The following is a 6,232-nucleotide window of genomic DNA, read 5'->3' on the forward strand; positions in this document are numbered from 1 at the left end:
GAACTTACAATGGATCTGGAAAATATTATTACTGAGCAGATAAAAAGAATGGTCTATAAATTAATGAGTAACACTTGAATAAGGAATGTTTCTATTTTAACATGAAAAAAGGAAAATGTAAATATGAGATGGAGAAAATTACAAGGGACTGCGTGTCACCAAGCAGGTGACAAATCGCAAAACATGAAGCTAAAATGCCAAAAGATACAGAAAGGGTGATTCAGCTAGTGATGAAATCACAATGTAAAAACGCCTAATTTTAGCCGGAGTTCTATTACACAGCAATGGATTGGATGCATGTATGAAGAGCCTGCCCCTTGTAGCTCTGTGGGGAGGGAAGGTCAGCGGGGGTAACAGCAGTTGTAATAGGAAAACATGGCCAGTCCCCCTCGCACCTGTCCCTCCCTTCTTAACTTCCTTCTTTAATTCTTCCCTTCCTTCATCCCATCAACACTAACAGTGGCTGCTGGGTATACATCAGCTAACAAGACAGACAAGATTTCTGTCCTTATGGATTTATAGTCCAGAGGAATAGGCAGACATTAAACAAACAAACAAATCATTCTAATAACTATATATTTGCAAAAGGAGATTAAGTGCTGGGAAGATGCTGAGTGGACTTCATCTGGGTGCTCAGGGAAGGTCTCTCCGAGGGAGTGCCCATGAAGCAGGGAGTTATCCAATTGGAGAGGGCGAGATGATGTTCCTGGCAGAGGGGACAGCAAGGGCAAGGGCCCCAAGGCAAGCTCAGCGTGTTCTAGGAGCTGGAAGAATGCCAGTGTGCCTGGAGCGTGAGGAGAGAAGGAAAGACACGAGGAAAGAGGGGAGCTGGGCAGGGCAGGTGATCACGCGTGATTTAATGATAGAGGTGATACCATCTAGAGATTTCTTTAAGGAGAGGAAGGACATGAGCAGATTTGTACTAAAAAATTAATAATAATAATAATCGCAGAGGGAGGTATGGACGTGGCGTGAGCAGGTAGGAGGCTGCTGTGGCCAACAAGGTCACCAGTGCAGAGGGTCTTCTGTAGGGCAGGGGCAGCACAGAAAGGGTGGGAGTGGGTGGATTGGAAATCCATGCAGGGGTTTGAACACGAGCCATCCAAGAAAGTGGGGTGAGGAAGTGGAGGTGCCCATGGTGGCCTCCGTTTTGTGCAGAACAGCCAAGAGGTAGGAGCACCCTCTCCTTTGTGTGTCTGAAACTCTCTTGTTTTACAGTTAAGGGGTGTTAGCGCTGGCCTTTGAGAGGAAGCATGGGAAGTCCCTAAGGTCATTCTGTCAGTTGGCAGAGTGAGCTGGAACTGGAACCCAGGGATCTACCTGTGCTCAGCGCCCACCACTCAGCAGTACTGGGCACATCTCCACTGAGTTCCCTGCTCCGAGCTTGGGGTCGGGGTATTCCATAGTCTCAGGAGACCCAAGCCCATCCACTCCCCACCACCACCCCCATGCAGCCCTGCCTCTCTCCCAGGCTGGACATCACCCCAGGCCCCGCAGCCTGTGGCGTGACCCCACCCCCCACACTCCCGCTGCGGGCCTGCCCTGCAGACCCCCCTCCACCCAGCCCAGGCAGCAGGGACAGTGCCAGGCAGGCCTCCACATGCCAGCCTGGAGCACAGCGGCCGTGTCCACGTGCCCGCCTCCCTCCCTCCTGCTCTGTTTCTCCTCTCTGGGCAGCCTCCAGCTTCTATTTCTGCCTCCCTCTGTCCCTCCTGCCCTTCACTTATCACGGTCATTATCAAGTTCTACAACCTGGAGAGCTGAAAGTGACCCTCCACACGGTGGGTCCTCAACTTCTGCTTATTAAATCGGACTGCAGGTCACTTCCCCCCGTTTGCCCCTGGGTCCTCACTGCTCTGACCCCTCTCCCCGCTCCCAGATGACCTGTACATTGTCTGCTCCTGACTCTCTCATCCTCGTAAATTTGCTGCATCCATGATGCCTTCCACCTCTCTGGGTCAGGTCCCTCCTATTGCCTCTCCTCGGAACTGTTGCAAAGCCTCTAACCTCTCCCCCCAGCCAACAGCCTCTCCCTCTTCCAATCAATTTCATAAATTTTTCCTGTTCCAAAACCTTCAGAATTCTTTCCCATTTAGGTTGTTACATAATACTGAGCAGAGTTCTCTGTGCTATACAGTAGGTCCTTGTTGGTTACCATTTTTTTTTTTTTTTTTGGTTCCACTATGCAGCCTGTGGGGTCTTAGCTCCCTGACCGGGGATTCCACCCATAACTCCTGAAATGGAAACATGGTGTCTGAACCACTGGCCCCTCAGGGAAGTCCCTGGTTATCCATTTTAAATATAGCATATATAGAACTGAATCACTTTACTGTACAACTGAAACCCACACAACATTGTTAATCAACATACCCCAGTATAAGAATATATATAATATATATAAGTGGGCTTCCCAGGTGGTGCTAGTGGTGAAGAGCCTGCCTGCCAATGTAGGAGACGTCAGAGACGTGAGTTTGATTCCTGGGTAGGGAAGATCCCCTGGAGGAGGGCGTGGCAACCCACTTCAGTATTCTTGCCTAGAGAATGCCATGGACGGAGGGAGCCTGGCAGGCCACAGTCTATAGGATCACACAGAGTCAGACACGACTTAACTGACTTAGCACTTACACACACGCACATATACAAACAACCTTCAGAAGCTGCCCATTGCCTGCTGGAGGAAATACCTGACATCGAGGCTGAGCTTTAGCCGTTTGACCTTTTATTTGTCAAATGGCCATTTGACCTTTTCTGACTCCTCCCCATCCTTCACAAACCACCCAACCCCCACCCCAATCTGTTTCCACCTGGAGCCTTTGCTTCAGCCAGTCTCTCTCCACCTCTGAGTCCCAGAAGTTCAAACCCCTCCTGCTCCCTGGGACAGCTCCCAAGAGGCTCCTGGGTGAAGCCTCCCCAGTCTCCTCATGCTCCCCCATCCCTCCTGGAGGAGTGTCCCCTTCCTGGCCCCAGGGGCACTGGCACCTCCTCAGACACCCATCACTGCCTACCTAGCCCATCATTCCCTGTGCTGGCACCTGCGCAAAGGGGTCCCAGGGGAGATCAGCTCCCCGGGGAGGCTGAGAAGCTCGCTGGGAGATGAGTTTCGTCTGAGGGGCTCAGGACACCCAGGGAGCCATGTCTACATTTTCCCTTCTAAGCTGGGAGTTCCTGGTGGGTCGGGACTGTGGCGGGCTCCCCTCTGCCTCCCCAGCATCCTGTGCAGTTGTGGCATCCGGCAGGCACTCACAGACATCTGCCAAGTGAACAACCAGGGGTCTAGCGAGTGACCCTGAGACACACGCGGGACCAGGATTAGGGAACCCAAGAAAGTGCCAGGAAGAGGTGGAACTGATGGACTGAGCCAGGAGTTCAGTGAAGAAAGAGAGGAGAGGATGGAGAAATAGTGGGTGGAGGGGGCAGAGGGTAGGCGGAGAGACAGCCTCCTTGGGAGGAGCAGAGGGGCTGGGGTTGGGCTCAGACAGGGGACTGTGTCTGGATCTGGTGAGGTTGGTCCTGCCTGGACAGATGGTGTGCCAGGCAGAAGAGCTGGGGAAACAGAGGGAGCCCTGGCCTCGCCCCACACCTATGGACGGTCCCTCTCCCCTCCCACATGACAGTGGCCTTGATAGGAGTGATCTTGGGGACAAAAGTGACTGCGGGGGATTCAGGAGAGAGTGGGAAGGGGGTGATCAGAGTACCGAATAGTTTTGCTTGCAAGATGGGCAGTAGCTGGAGAGAGATATCTGGCCAGTGGAGGCCTTTTATTCAGGTGGGAATGACCCAGGAGGGGGCCACTGGCCAGTCAGTGTCCATGAGGTGGCCAGGGGGGGAGGGGTTCCAGACAGAGGGGAAGAGTGGGCCTTAGGGAGGAGCAGGATGGCTCATCAGAGATCAGAAGGGAAACACAGGTGTGCACAGCTGGGGAGACGTGGTAGCAGAAACAAGGTGTTTCTGTCTGAGCCACACACTGGGTTACTACGCCCACTTTAGTGGTGAGGAAGCCGAGGTACAGACAGGTCAAGTACCCACTATTAGGCAGTGGAATTAGAACTTGGCCTGAGATTGGAAGCCAGCAGACACTCCCCAAGGAGTAAGAGAACAACAGAGTCAGGGCAAGGCTGTCAGCAACCTTCTAGGTCCTGTCTGTCCTGGAAGCCAAGGGCAAAGAGAGCTGCATGGGCTTTAGGGTCAGACAGACACCAGTTCCGGCTGGGTCTCAGCCACTCACGGGCTGTGATTAGACAGGTCAGCTTCCTCCCCCGTGGGGGTGGGTAGAGAGTACCCCCTCCACGGGGTCTCTGTGAGATGTGAGCAGCGTGTGATGACTTGCAGCTCCTGTGTGATGACAGTGGAACGCCCTGGAGGGCCAACATCAGAGCAAGGAGGAGCCTTGGAGAGGAGGACCAAGCACCCTGTGGGGGGCGATGGGACCCGTGCACGCAGGAGGGGGCCGGCTGACTCCCTGAAGGCTCTCGGTTGCCCTGCCTCGCGGTCCAGTACCAAGGCCCGAGTGTCTCAGTTCAGACCCTGCAGTGTGATCCTCCTACGCCGTCAAGGTCCGGCCCGGGCGGGCTGCGGCACAGGCTGGAGCGGGGGAAGTAGGGCCGGAAGAAACCGCGGGGTCCCCAGGGAACCCTGGAGCTGTGGGGAGAACGGGGTGGAGGGCACCTGGGAGCAGTCCGAGCTCAGACAGGCTGCGGTGATTCTCAACTCCTGTGAACATTCTGAAGCAGCCCCAGGTCCCTCAGGATGCAAATGAATTACCACCAGGTATGGAGTCCGGAAGGCGGTGCGGGGCCACGCATCGAGGAGGGGGAGGCTGGGCAGGGCCAGTGTCTTGGGCGGCCCCTGCTAACAAGCCTGTGTTGAGACCCGGGGAGGCATGAGCACCCAATCTCTCTGTTCCAGATGCGTCCTCGACTCATTCAGGAAAATCACGAAACAAACCACCCTGTCCTGAGCTCTGCCATAGACCACATGCCGAAGCTGTCTATTCGGTAGACCTGTGATGCTGAGCGGACTATGTCTCCCTCCACCCCTCAGCACTTGTGGCCTCTGGGGGCGGAGTGGGGCGGGGGTGGTGGGGTGGTGGAGTCCTCCAGGCAAGACAGGTGAGACCCAGGCCGGGCGGCTCCTGGCACTTCTGGGAGGCTTTGCTGACTGCCCTCATTAGGGAAGCAAGAGGGCGCTGAGCTGTGGGTGCTTGGCTGCCACCTCCGTGAAGCAGTTCATTTGATACGTGCAAGGGAGGTTTCATAGGCTAAGCCATCTGGCACTTGATTCCTGACTTCACCATAACCATCTCATCTGCTGAGACAGAGGGCGTTGTCAGAACACACCAGAGGCCCAGCCCTGCAAGTTCAGAGTTGTCTGGCCTCAGAGGTCTCATCTGACAACTGTCATCCAAGCCCCTCTTCTGGGGGCTCTGGGCATTTATAACTCTGGGGGGTTCCCGACAGGATCTGGGTGCACAGATCCCCCCACCCAGGCTATCTAACTGAACCCCAAATCACAGCAGGAGACTAAAAGCCTCCAAGGTCAAGAAGAATACAGGGAGGCGTGGACCATGAAAAGGAGACATGCAGGTTCAAACAGCCCTCGCTTGAGGATGCATTACCGTTCTCCCAGGCCTGCCAGCCTCCCCACCAAATGGACCAGGTAAGAATTAGGTTGTGACACTGAGTTGGGGGAGGAAGGGGTTACTGAGAGTCTTGCTGCCCGCTTGCTTCCTGGCACTCTCAGCTCTCTCCTCTCACCTCTTCCCTCTCCCCAGGTCCTGGCTGCATCTCCTATCAGAAGGCCACCTGCAAGCCGAGCCCCCGAGGGCAGCGCCTTCCCCTCCTGCCCACTGGCCCTAGCAGGGCTTCCGGCCCCTTTGGATCTTTTTGCGGTCTGGGCTTGCTGTTCCTCTCTACAGTAGTCAGGAAGCCCTTACCCCAAAAAGTATCTGCGGGAGGCCTTGTCTACAGAGGCATGCCCCAGAGGGCTCCCGGTGGGTCACATACCAAACCCATGGACATGGAGTGAAGCCATCAACCTGGCCGTCCCGTAGAGCTGCTGTGTGACCTCAGGGCAAGTGCTGAGCCTCTCTGTGCCTCAGTGCTCCACCACTGGACCGTCAGTCATTTGACCTTCAGTCAATTACCGGTGCGCGAAGTCTGCGGGAGATTCCACGAGGTAAGAAGAAATAGGAGTGGCTCAGTTAATGTGATGGAGGTTGTGTGATGACTTGGCC

The 6,232-nt window shown here is 55.0% G+C and overlaps 1 non-coding gene across 1 annotated transcript; it reads left to right on the plus strand.

Annotated features, from left to right (window-relative positions):
* Positions 1-5,874: 5,874 nt before the first annotated feature.
* MIR129-1 (microRNA mir-129-1) lies at positions 5,875-5,946 on the plus strand. Its single transcript, NR_030802.1, has one exon. It is a non-coding gene; the product is annotated as a microRNA mir-129-1 (primary transcript).
* Positions 5,947-6,232: the final 286 nt, after the last annotated feature.

This window comes from Bos taurus, chromosome 4 (genome assembly GCF_002263795.3).
Source record: "Bos taurus isolate L1 Dominette 01449 registration number 42190680 breed Hereford chromosome 4, ARS-UCD2.0, whole genome shotgun sequence".
Taxonomy (NCBI): domain Eukaryota; kingdom Metazoa; phylum Chordata; class Mammalia; order Artiodactyla; family Bovidae; genus Bos; species Bos taurus.